Genomic DNA, 13,156 nt, shown 5'->3' with positions numbered 1-13,156 from the left:
ACTCACTCTTTCACACAAACCCACTGTATTTCTACAACATAGTATACTATTCAAGTTGATACATAAGTCACAGGAACATGATTCAAGACAAAATAGTAACTGACTATCTCCGTATTTATAAAATAACAAAACAGTATTAAGTGGCAACACCCAATAACACGTGTTCTAGACATATCACGAGGCCGATGTTTGTAACACGCGCGCGCGCGCACACACACAGCTGTCAACGTTCTTAATGTGAAGTTTTACTGAAGAGCGTCCTAGAATGTAGGCAAATGTTCTTTCACTCTTGTCAATACCCTTTCCTCGGGGGTATAAATGGTTACACATGCATATATAACATATAAGCAGAAAATATAATCTACTATCCAGTTCACTGGTGTTAAGGAATAACTTACACCTTAAAGGGTTCATTATTAAAAAGTGTTTACACTCCAGCTAGTGTTCGAATAAGGGCCTAGGGTTCAAAAACAATGATACACAGACGACTTTGACCACTTGGCTATCATCCCCAATGATCATAGCCAAGTGGTCAAAGTCGACTGTTTATCATTGTTTCTGAACCAAAGGTCAAGGTTAAAATCACTGCCAGAAGCCCCTATTAATTACAAGTCTCCTCTGATGTAAGTTATTCTCAACGTATAACAAGATATTAAGAGAGATTTGTGGCTTAATAGTATGAAAAAGTCAAGCAAGTATTTGTGACAAATATCCATACATACATACATACATACATACATACATACACACACACACACACACACACACATATATATATATATATATATATATATATATATATATATATATATAATAATATATATATATATATATATATATATATATATATATATATTATATATATATACATACTTAAGTAAATTAAATTTCTCGGATATAGTACAAACGAGCGCCTTTTACGAGGTACTAAAAAGCTTGACCCAAAACCCTGTCGCCTGCCCTGGCAAAAAACTTCTGAGAATGAACATCCAAAAACTCTCTCTCTCTCTCTCTCTCTCTCTCTCTCTTTCATCCCCTCTTTCCTGTTGAGATAGTTGCTTCAATTACATTGCCCAACATTTCTGACATTTTATACGTATTTCACTCCTCACCACCCCCTCTTCCTATCAAGGATGAACTTAAGAGTTTAAGAGCATCATGAATGTCCTAATCCTCTGTGACCTCAAAAGAACTTAAGATTTTAAGAGCATCATGAATGTCACTAATCCTCTCGGTGACCTCAAAAACTATGGATTAGACACTAAAACTGTCATTATCAGTTATTTTACATCATGCCCTCCCACCCCTACCCCCTTTGGTGCCAGTGATGTCTTAACACCCTCTGCCCCCAGGATTCTTTTCCAGATAGTAAGTAATATGTATGTCAGGTTTGGTTGAAATTGGTCAATGTATTTCAGAGTTATGCTGGAACATAACACACACATACATCCATTTTTATACATATACAATACTCCTCAGAGGGAGCTCAAAACGATTGTTGAAAACTGGTAACTAGATAGTTACATGGTGGTAGGAGGGTGCTTGTAGGAAACTACCAACTCATCTGTTATAATCAAGCACTATATGGAGTGGTTGAGGTGGGATTATAATAAAAAAAAACTGGCCTGTATACTTATGAATAATACAAATTAATTTCATAAGATTTTACTCTGAGAACTTAATGTCAACCATACCAACAGATGTACCACTCACAGATGAGTTAATGCAGTAGCCAATCCCTAAGGAAGGAGCGACAACCACAGCCTGACTGGACTTCCTGTGAGTGGGGCTTTCAAGATCTCTTTTTTTTCTTCTCACAGGAAGAAGAGCTCAACAATGAAGTGGAGGACGAGGAAAATATATATGCTGACATTTCTTCACCTTACACTATTCACAAGTCTTACTCTCCTCAACTTCTGCAGAAGTGTAGAGGCAAGAAATAGCCTTGGGGAAGTACAGCCTGTACCTGATACTGCATGAGTATCTCCACATACAAGGCAATTGCTACTAGAGGCTCAACAATGTTGATTTCTTTATCAAAAAGAGCAGCAAAATAAGAGGCACTCAAAATACCAACAGACAGAAACATGTCAATACTTTGCACAGCTGACAACAAGAGAATGGTAGTCAGCATACAACCATAAACATATCACAATTGTGACCGTCTCACCTTGGGAAATGAACAACTTGTTGATGACCTCCTGAAGTTGGGGACTGGTGAGCATTACAGGGACAACTTGCTGTTCCTCTCTGTTGCAAACAAGACCAAAGTGGGGCCAGGATTACTATTTTGGCTGAGTTCACAGTTCGAGCACTTATACTATATGCTACCTATGTACTCGCTCTTACCCTTAACCAAGGAACATTTACCTTAACCTATATATACATCAATAAATCTACCTTATTACTGGCAGGTTCAAATTCGAGCTCGGCAGGGGAAACAGGTGGTGGGTAGAGGGTGGCTACAGCACACATGAACATGTACAACCGGGCTTTTCACAATTTGTGGTTCACAAAATTGTCAATAAACCCATCTAGACAAATTTCTTTTTAGCATTATCGCTTCAGGATATGTTAATTTAAGACGTAAAACAGTCGAAAACTGTTAATAACTAAAACTCGATTATTCCTCGAAATTCAGAAGTCAGCACACCCCTTAATCTATGTACTAGTTCTTCGTTCCAAGAAAAGAACGCGTGTAGGTTACGGTCCAGAACACCATACTCCCATTCACAAAGAACAAAGAGAAGCATGAATGAAAAAGAAACGACTCTGAAAACGTGGAAACTCTTAAGATGGCTGTGATCACAACAGAAAAGGCAGCGTGGTCCAGGTCACACCACGTGGCCCAGGTAGCATTAGGATTGTTTTTTTTTAGAGATGATTCAATAACAACCGAAGATAGGTAAGTATGGATTACTCCACATACGAAAGCGTAGGCTTACATATGTGTCAAAACGAATTATATATTTACACACATATATATATACCTATCATCCCCATTTTTTTCAACATGGCCAAACCATTGCAATATACAATGATCCATCCTTTCACTTATGCAAATCTTCTTACCACTTCCACATATCCCCACATTTCTAACTCCTTCAACTCCTCTTACGTCACGTGTTACAAAAACAGTTAATCTCCACACCAACTTTCCTTACTGTATTCCTTTCCTTTTATCATCCATGCCTGACTTCTATAAATGAAAGTTTGATGAACATTCCCAACATATGTTCCCACCTTAGCTATCATAGACAATCCAAGTCTCTTCCCATTCTTCTGCATAAACGCTGCTGCCTTTCTTGCTTCCTCTCTTTTCTGGCTTAGCTCATCTCTCATCCCACCACTCTTAATGAAGTGTGTATAACTGGGAAATGTTATAAGGAAAGAGGAGGCAGAGTCCTAGAAGGATGTACTGATAAAAAGTATATGCTAAAGGAAAGGCCTTTCTATACATATTAAGTGAATGTTCTAATACAACGTTGATGAGCTTTCTGTGTACATGCATTAAGTGGCCTATGTTGTGGAAGTTTTCTGCATAAGGAATTTCTTAATGACTCAGCAGTTATAGTTAAGTATATATAAGTTTTACCAGACCACTGAGCTGATTAACAGCTCTCTCCTAGGGCTGGCCATAAGGATTAGATATTTTCACGTGGCTAGGAACCAATTGGTCACCTAGCAACGGGATCGATCTACAGCTTTTTGTGGGATCCGAACCACATTATATCGAGAAATTAATTTCTATCACCAGAAATAAATTCCTCTGATTCCGCGTTGGCAGAGCCGAGAATCAAACTTCGGACCACCAGATTGGCAGCCGAGCATGAAAACCACTCACTCGTCCAACGAGGAACTGAATCAGCAGTTATAATTAGGAATTTGGCAGACTGGTATGTTGGATTTAAGGGAAACATTTTCTTGTTTACAAAATATATATGCTTTAAAATACAATGTAATGAAGGATGTCTCCATAAGTTTTTACTCTAATTTTCAATAAGTATTTTGGAATACGAATACTGGACCCTGCTCCGTTTCCACTGCTGGTTATGACATATTAAACATGGATGGCTACCAATATAGGTAACTCCATCATGAAGTGAACAGAAGCAAAGTACAACTAAGAAAATAAGCTTAACTTGCTCTTCTTTGCCCAGGATTTGAACCTAGATCCTCTACAATTATAAACCTTTTTTTAAAGCATATTCCCTAATAAAGGATGCTCCCAAGAATCACAAGTACATAGATATTTCAAATCCTGGATCATGGATACACATCAATGCAGAAAACAATCTCCTACAAAATTTGTTGCTCCATACAACAACACAGACGGTTCATCACCAGTATTTCAAACCCTTCACTCCAGCATGCATTGTACTGCTACTTGGATGGTGAAACTCCTTTTTTCAAAACCTCTTCGGCACCATCTGTTCACACATTTTCAAGTCCTCTATTCCTCCCTCCAACCTCCTCCACGTTTCATGACCAAACCACCTTATAACACTTCTAAGCAATATGTTCACTTACACAATCCATATTACCCTGTCTGTGCACCTCTACATTTCTCATCCTTTCACAATCCTGATGCACTCTGTTTCCTTTCATTTGTGCACTCTGTTTCCTTTCATTTGTACATATCTAAATTTAACTTCCACGAAGAAGAGCTTGCTCAACAGTCTCTTCATATATCCACCTGGGTTTCCCAAGACTCTCCAAGCTTCTTTCCATTCTTTTACACTATTTGAAAGTCACCGAAATGAACTTACGAAACGATCGAAAAATGTGAGGGTGTAGAAGACAAGTGGATCTCGATTCTGTTATTGTAGGATGAGTATCGCCATCCCAAAGCACCGGCAACCTCTTTTGATTATATCTCCGATATTTTTAAAGAAATTATTTTACGAAATAAGCATATATTAATGTATGGGGATTTTAATGATGATCTGCTAAAGACCGAGAATAAAATGTCTCAACTAATTAAAAAACTAAATTTCGATCAGATAGTAAACAAACCTACTAGAATTACTCCTACATCAGCGTCTTTAATTGATCTCGTAATAACAAATGCTAAACATCTGATAACAAATATTGATATTATACCAAGCCTGGTGGCAGATCACGAGACAATCTTAACTCATTTGAATATTCGTAAGCCAAAAAAGAAACCTATTTTTAAAACTTTTAGATGTTTGCAAAATTACTCTCCAGACTTTCTTTGTGATCTCCTCACGAATTACGTAAATATATTAAATGGTATTTTAAATACAGACAATGTAAACCACCAAGTTGGAACTTTGCACGTCTTTACATCGTGTCTAAACATTTGTGCTCCGGTTGTAACAAAAGAATCGTTCGTCCCCCTGCAACTTGGATAACAGATGAAATAAAGCGAGACATGAAAGAAAGAGACAGACTGAAAAGTGAGTTAAAAAATCAAACTTTGAACATCTCTCTGAGAGAAAAACATAAAGACCTGAAGAAGAGAGTAAATTCAAAGTTAGCTGGAAGCCGTAAACAGTATTACAAAAGCGAATATCAGAAAGCTAAAGGCAATGTTTTTGCTACTTGGAAAATAACAAAAATATGCTATTAAATGGACAACAAACAGATAGGAGCTCTATGCCATTGCCAGCAGTAACTGATGTACACTCTAAGGCTGAAAAATTCAATGATTTTTTCGCTGAGGTCGGGAAAAAAACTTTCGAAAAAACCCAAGTGGAAATTAGCAAATGTAATATCTCTACTGAAACAGTACGTAATATTCCAGTTAGAGAATTAGATAGTTTTAAGCCTACTCCTGTTGATGGTAATACTGTCATCTTATTTATAAAAAATCTTAAAAACACAAATGCCTTTGGATCTGACGGGATTAGCTTGCGTTTCATTAGGGACGGGTTATATATTATTGCGTTTTACCTTACAGTTATAATTAACACATCCATAGCCACTTAACAGTATCAGGAGTTATGGAAAAATCCCCACGTAATTCCTGTTTTTAAGAGTGGTGATATAGAAGACGTCTCTAATTATCGTCCTATATCTTTGCTACCGGCATTGTCAAAAGTTCTGGAAAAAATAATTGCTATTCAATTAACTGATTTTCTAGAGACAAATGGTCTTATCTCCCAAAGTCAACACGGCTTCAGACCAAATTATCAACTGAAACGGCTCTTTTAAAAAATATCAGATAAGATTTATAATAACATGGATAATAAGAAAGTCTCACTACTCCTTTTACTTGACCTCTCAAAAGCCTTCGACAGCGTGAATCATAATATATTATTTGATAAATGTAGATCACTGAGTACAGATCCACTCTGGTTTATGAATTACCTACATAACAGATCCCAGTCAGTTAGAATGGGTCAAACTGTGTCTTCCCAAAAAACTGTAGAGTTTGGTGTACCCCAGGGCTCTATTCTTGTCCCAATACTCTTTGTAATTTATGTCAATGATCTGGTAAAATCACTACCAGGCTGTTTCGTCATCCAATATGCCGACGACACCCAGATCTTAATTGAAGGAAATGAAAATGAAATAGACGAACTAATTCATAGGGCAGAATACATACTAAAGAAGGCCAAATACTACTTTTCAACTAATGGTTTGCTTCTTAATGAGAAAAAAACACAATTCATGTTAATAGGTTCCCGACAATATATATCAGAAACTGGAGACAATGTGCAAATAGATTTTAATGGAAATATGATTAAACCCATGAAAGCTGTAAAAAATCTAGGGGTTTATTTTGATAGATATATGACGTTTGAAACGCATATAGATGAAATTTATAAGAAAGTGATGGGGTACTTTAATTTATTTAAATAGAGTAAAAGACTCATTTGATTCTTCCCCGCGTAAATTAGTTGTTCAGTCGCTGTCTATGAGTATAATCAACTACTGTTTAAGAATTTGGGGAGTAACTGGCTCTACACAAATGAAAAGGGTTCAAAAACTTCAAAACTTTGCCGCCCGAGTGGCTGTTGGTAATGTAAAAAAACATGACCACATATCCCCTTACCTCAAAAAATTAGAATGGTTAAAGATAAAAGACAAATATACCACAGACGTCTGTAATTTGGTATGCAAAACAATACGTAAAATAACTCCTGAATGGTTATATGATTTTCCAACAGTATACGCAGTTAATGAGGTTTCTACTCGACAGCAGAAAAATCTGTATGTAGAAAGGGCGAAAACTAAGAGATAGGCTCCCGCCACTTTAGTATTCGAGGCCCAGTATTATACAATAAAGTACCTGGCACAATTAAACAAAAATCCTCTCTCGCTGCTTTTAATGTACACTTAAAGAAACTAATTTTAAATGGTTCCGATTAATGTAAGTTTTATTGAACGTTATGCTTAAGTGTCATATTAAAAGTGTTCTTGAAGGCACTAATGTACTTTTATAGATGGAATTAGTTTTAGATAATACTTATGGATAAGATGGCTTTTATTTACAAATTAAGATTTCCTTAGTCCTTATAATCTAGTATGCTTATTTGATTACTGTGTGTTATTTTAATACTATTTGTACATGACTTGTTTTTAACACAACTTATGTGGCCTATGACAATGTATTTTAATATTCAAGAAGAGTAATCTTTTCTCACTATATTTTAAGTAAATGCTTTCTAATTTTATGATATTCCTTTATTACTGATGAATTTTTTTAATTACAAAATTTTAGCCGATTTGTTGATTCCTAAAACAACTTTTGTATGTCTAAAATAACAAATGTTTTAACTATTTGTAAGATGATTTTACTAATTGTAGCTTTATATTTTATGAATACCCAATGTAAATATTGGAAATAAAGAATTATTATTATATCCTACCTAGCTTGCCTTACTCGTTCTGTGACTGGCCTAATCTTTTCATTTATAGCTAACCCTAAATAGATAAACAAACCTGCTGCTTCCATTCTTCCACCATCCATTTTTCTTCATAACCTTACACTTAGTTCACAATTATACTCTCATTTTTTTCCACTTGCTAACACTTTCAAACTATGTCAAAAGTCCCTGCAGTTTCTCTTCACTATCAGCAATCACTAGAGTCATCTACAGACATCAGCCACTGCTCACACTACTGGCAAAAGTCTTATTCAATAATTCTTCAACTCCATGTACTGCCTTTTGTCTGATTTCTTGCATTACTCCATCAACGAAGATACAAAACAGCCAAAAAGATATTTCACTATTGTCTCGACCCATTTATACACCACACCAATCAATCTCCCACCTACAGATTTTAATGCGTATATGATTCATTGCTCTGATCTTCTCTACCATAAACTACAACCCTCCACCAAACTGCCCTCTCATCAATTTTATCGTAGGATTTTATGAGTCTATGTCTACAACACACACTTTCCCACATTAATTTCAAAATTCTCACAAACACCTAACCTTTAGTATATTAAATGTCATGACCCTAAAATCCTTGCAGCCTCCTCTGTCCCCTTTATCCTTCACAAAGGAACAGTTATTCCTCTTAGTTGTCACTGGAATTTTTCCTTGAAACCCTTGTCAACCAATCAATTACACTTTCACCACAGTACGGTAGTATCTCACTTGATGTCTCATCAACTACTGGTGTCTTTACATTCGTCCTCAAAACACCGCCATACTTCACCACTAACTTTCACACAACTTTCACCCTTGCATCAGTCAGCTCTACCTGCCTTCTCTACTCTACATTAAAAATATATTTATCATTTTCACTCCATCACTACAGGACTGCACTCTCAAACAGCATTTCTCCATTTGCATCGTTTATAATGCCATTCACGTCCTTGTAAAACAAATACAAATTTTCCCTACAGTAACTGCTCACATTCATTATTATTATTATTATTATTACATGCCTTCTCTTCTTTCACCTTCCTCCCGACTTGCTTATGCATCCTCCTGCATATTTTACTTGATACTCCCTTCTGCCTTGTTACTATTACTTAAATATCTTTTTCTTCACTGAACTTTTCATTTATTTGTATTACTATCATGATTTTTACTTCGAGTCAGCCAACTTTCCAAAATCACATAGTAATCACACAGTCCAAAACCAAATCCTGGTATTTTCCCCACTTCATATATATACTCTCTTTCAGCGCTAGCTCATTTTTCGCACTTTGCACCTTGCATGTTCTTCTAACTTCCTTACCCTTTACAACTACATTTTCCCAATTCCTCTCCAACTACTACAGTATCTCTACCCTTACCTTTGCATTACCCAAATGACTATCAGATATACACATTCTGACGCTAATTTTCTCACTAGTACATGCATCAACCCCTTCTCTGTACAAACACATAACACACACGTTCCTTAGCTTTATTTCCTTTTCAAGTATATTTGCAAACACATTTCTTCAGAAACCAGGCGTTTCTAACCCACATTCCAACAATTCAGGGTCTACCTCTTTTATCCGCAAACACACGCGTATCTATTTAAAATATATATATATATATATATATATATATATATATATATATATATATATATATATATATATATATATATATATATATATATTATATTGCAGTCAGCAAGATATATAGACTTCAGGAGGGTCCATGATACACATGTTGTTAAAAAAGGCCAAGTTTATTAACCAAAAAAAAAAAAAAAAACGTTTCGCACTACTCAGTGCATCAGTAGTCTGTGAAAGTAAGACACAATAAAATACATTATTAACATAAAAGGAATTCACAAAGTAATTAAAATTTACAGTTAAAACAATAAAAAGTAAAAGCAAAATAATTGTATGTCATTCCCTCTTCTCTCCTGCTTATGGACGGTTGGTGTTTTTGGTAGTCTCTATTTATTTTCTGTTTTATGTACTTTTTTGCTTTTACTTTTTATTGTTTTAACTGTAAATTTTAATTACTTTGTGAATTCCTTTTATGTAATAATGTATTTTTATTGTGTCTTACTTTTCACAGACTGATGATGCACTGAAGTAGTGCGAAACGTTTTTTTTTGGTTAATAAACTTGGCCTTTTTTAACAACATGTGTATCATGGACCCTCCTGAAGTCTATATATATATATATATATACACTATACATATATACATATATACATATATATATATATATATATATATATATATATATATATATAGAGAGAGAGAGAGAGAGAGAGAGAGAGAGAGAGAGAGAAAAGGGGAGGCTATACTGTTCTCGTACAATCTTTTAAGGGGGAAAAGGCATATGGTAATTTTATTTATATATATATATATATATATATATATATATATATATATATATATTATATATACAATGAGAACAAAATAATCATAAAAATCAGACAAAAATGTTCTGAACGAATATGTATTCTAAGTAAATGAGTAAAGTATGAACAACACTAAGCTTCTACAGTAAACGTGTGTGTGTGTGTGTGTGTGTGTGTGTGTGGTGTGTGTGTGTGTGTGTGTATATATATATATATATATATATATATATATATATATATATATATATATATATATATGGGACACAATCACAAAAATCAGGGAAAGAAAATGCTCTCCAAGAATATGTAACCTAACATGCAAATGAGTCAAGAATGCAAAAATGCTGTGTCTAGCGTAAATCAGTCTCTTCCAAGACAAAACTAAGGGGCCTTTCAACTTGGAAGGTCAGTTACCGCAATAATCTTTTCAGTCTTGAAGACGTCACTACTCTCAGCACAAGGGGTGGCTGTTGGCTCAGTTAATTATTTCTAGACACCAACGCAGGGTAAAATGAAGATAACTGCTGGTTCCCTCCGCGGCGGCACAGATACTCAAGGCATCATAGTGAAAGTCTAGTACCAAAGCAAGAATTCAAATTAATAAGCACTTTGTAATATGCAAGGAACGCAAAAGGGAGCAGTAGCAGAGGTAATGTTTAAAACCACATCAGAGCATAAGTTTAAATCACATTTTGCTGTTTTACTTAAAAACTTGGCCCAAACAGTGCCAAGTAAAGAAATAATTTATTGTGCAACAATCAAAACGTTTTATATACAGAAATAAATATGTAATGGGTATCATATAGTCAGTGATACCAGCCAATTACAATTCGCACGAAAGCACTGACATACTCGGTGTAAGACCCATGAGTTCCTACGTCGTCATTCCGGTCTTCCTTTTTTCTACTATAATTATTCTTTTTTTCTCCCTACAAAAGAACTTGCTTGTATTAAGAACACCACTTCCATCGAAGTAACTCATTTCCTAGGCGGCAATCTATTGGCCACAGTCTGATTACATTACTTACTGTTAAACAAACTGTTTGCTCACCTGCTTCACGTGCACTTTTACTCAAGAGGAAATACCTATACATTTCAGGACTATATTATTAAAACATCATAAGATATCCCACAGAAATGATTAAAATACAATTTTTTTTCTCTACACTTCAGACAGTTGCATTAATCTGATATTGTAATAACACCAGTTCTTTTCCATATTACACTCGAGTCGTACAAAATTAATTTCCCTTAATTAAATGATTAACAAACACATCCAGTTATCCTTCATATACGTGCAATATTTTACCTAATGTCTACCAACCATCATTAAATACTACCTTTAAATGAAACCCTCCTACGTTCCTCGACTTCTTAAGAGCTAATCAAGTCGCGTTAATACTGCCCTAAGGTATAACATTTTTCAAAGTTTATTATATTTTCCTAGTCGGGACTAATTGATATTCTCGAAATCCTTCTAAAACTAATCAGAAACTTTGCGTAGCCAATTGAATCTTCTTACCCACATTCTATCAGATAAACCATCACTTGAGTTTTCATTATATTTTGCTTGGTAACATTATTCGCAGGCAATAGATGAAACCGCAGGTTTTCATTTCTCCAGTGTTTGCTTATTTTCTTATTATTTCTAAAAGTGTTAAACCTCTACTTATTTACACTTCACCTACTCGCTACTCTATTTTAGTTATTAATTGAAACTCGCGGTCACTTTGTGTGTGCAACGCGATTGCGTCTTGTTGCTGTTCAATATCCCTATCACACATCAGTGGAAAAATAACATTCTACAATCCTCTCCATTATTTAACACTAACACTAACCCAATTAACAATGTCTACATATTGTGGCAAACGCTGTAATGTACAAATGGTTGAAAAGCTCAACTCCTTGAAAAAGATCTTAACAAGATACTATTCCCAACCTCGGGAGAGGATTTCTTCCTGTAACCCCCACCAGTCAACTAAAAAGCTCTTTCAAATAACTCTGTTAAATACAATGATCACATTTTCTAACAAGGTTATATAGCACATTTGTCTTCAAGTAATTCAACTGTACAACTGTACCGACTTCATAAGATCAGAGTTTCACCTAACGGTCATTCTTTCTTATCTCTACCACGGAAACATTACAGGAAATCCAGATTCCACAGCCCCCCCCACCCCCCCCACCCCCCCCACACACACCCTTCCCCAACAACTACATTTTAAGCTTTTGCGGGAATATTCTTTTTAAGAAAGTTTAAAGCAAATCCACCGCCGCCAATCATTCCTTGTGAGGTTGAGCAAGATAAGGCATGATACTAAGTCATTCTCAGTCCCACTTGCATTTGAAAAAATGTAATGAAGATTGAAATTCAAACCATTGATGGCCATCAACACAGTTTTTACTAATTATCACTATTATGAAATGAGACTTACATTCTGCACACCATACAATACTTACTAACAATGAAGAAATTGCTACTAATCATAAAAAATATAACATAAAAACATTAAAAACAATTATATCCCCGCCAATTACAATCACAGCCTAATCTTACTCTATCTTTGTACAAACATACACGCACACACATATAATATATATAATATATATATATATGTGTATATATATAATATAGGGTTATATATATATTATATTATAATATATATATAGTATATCTATATATATATATAGGATTCTATACATATAATATATATGATATATTATATACTACTATATAATATATAATAATATCTATTATATATAATATATGTCACATTAAACATGACCTAATAAACCATTCAGATGACGATCTAGCAATTCGCACTTCGACCTTTTATCGATAACACAAGCTGTTAAGAGCATTATCAGACGATAACGGAGAATGAATTCCTTTAATGTAGCCTCATTTCCACAGC

At 34.8% G+C, this 13,156-nt stretch overlaps 1 long non-coding RNA gene across 2 annotated transcripts in view; it reads right to left on the bottom strand.

Annotated features, from left to right (window-relative positions):
• LOC135219777 (uncharacterized) overlaps window positions 1-13,156 on the bottom strand; it is a 189,900-nt gene that overhangs the window by 27,154 nt on the left and 149,590 nt on the right. The window lies entirely within an intron of this gene.

This window comes from Macrobrachium nipponense, chromosome 1, assembly GCF_015104395.2.
Source record: "Macrobrachium nipponense isolate FS-2020 chromosome 1, ASM1510439v2, whole genome shotgun sequence".
NCBI classification, from domain to species: domain Eukaryota; kingdom Metazoa; phylum Arthropoda; class Malacostraca; order Decapoda; family Palaemonidae; genus Macrobrachium; species Macrobrachium nipponense.
Note: the sequence above shows the minus strand (reverse complement) of the source record. Positions and strands in the feature narration are given on the sequence as shown.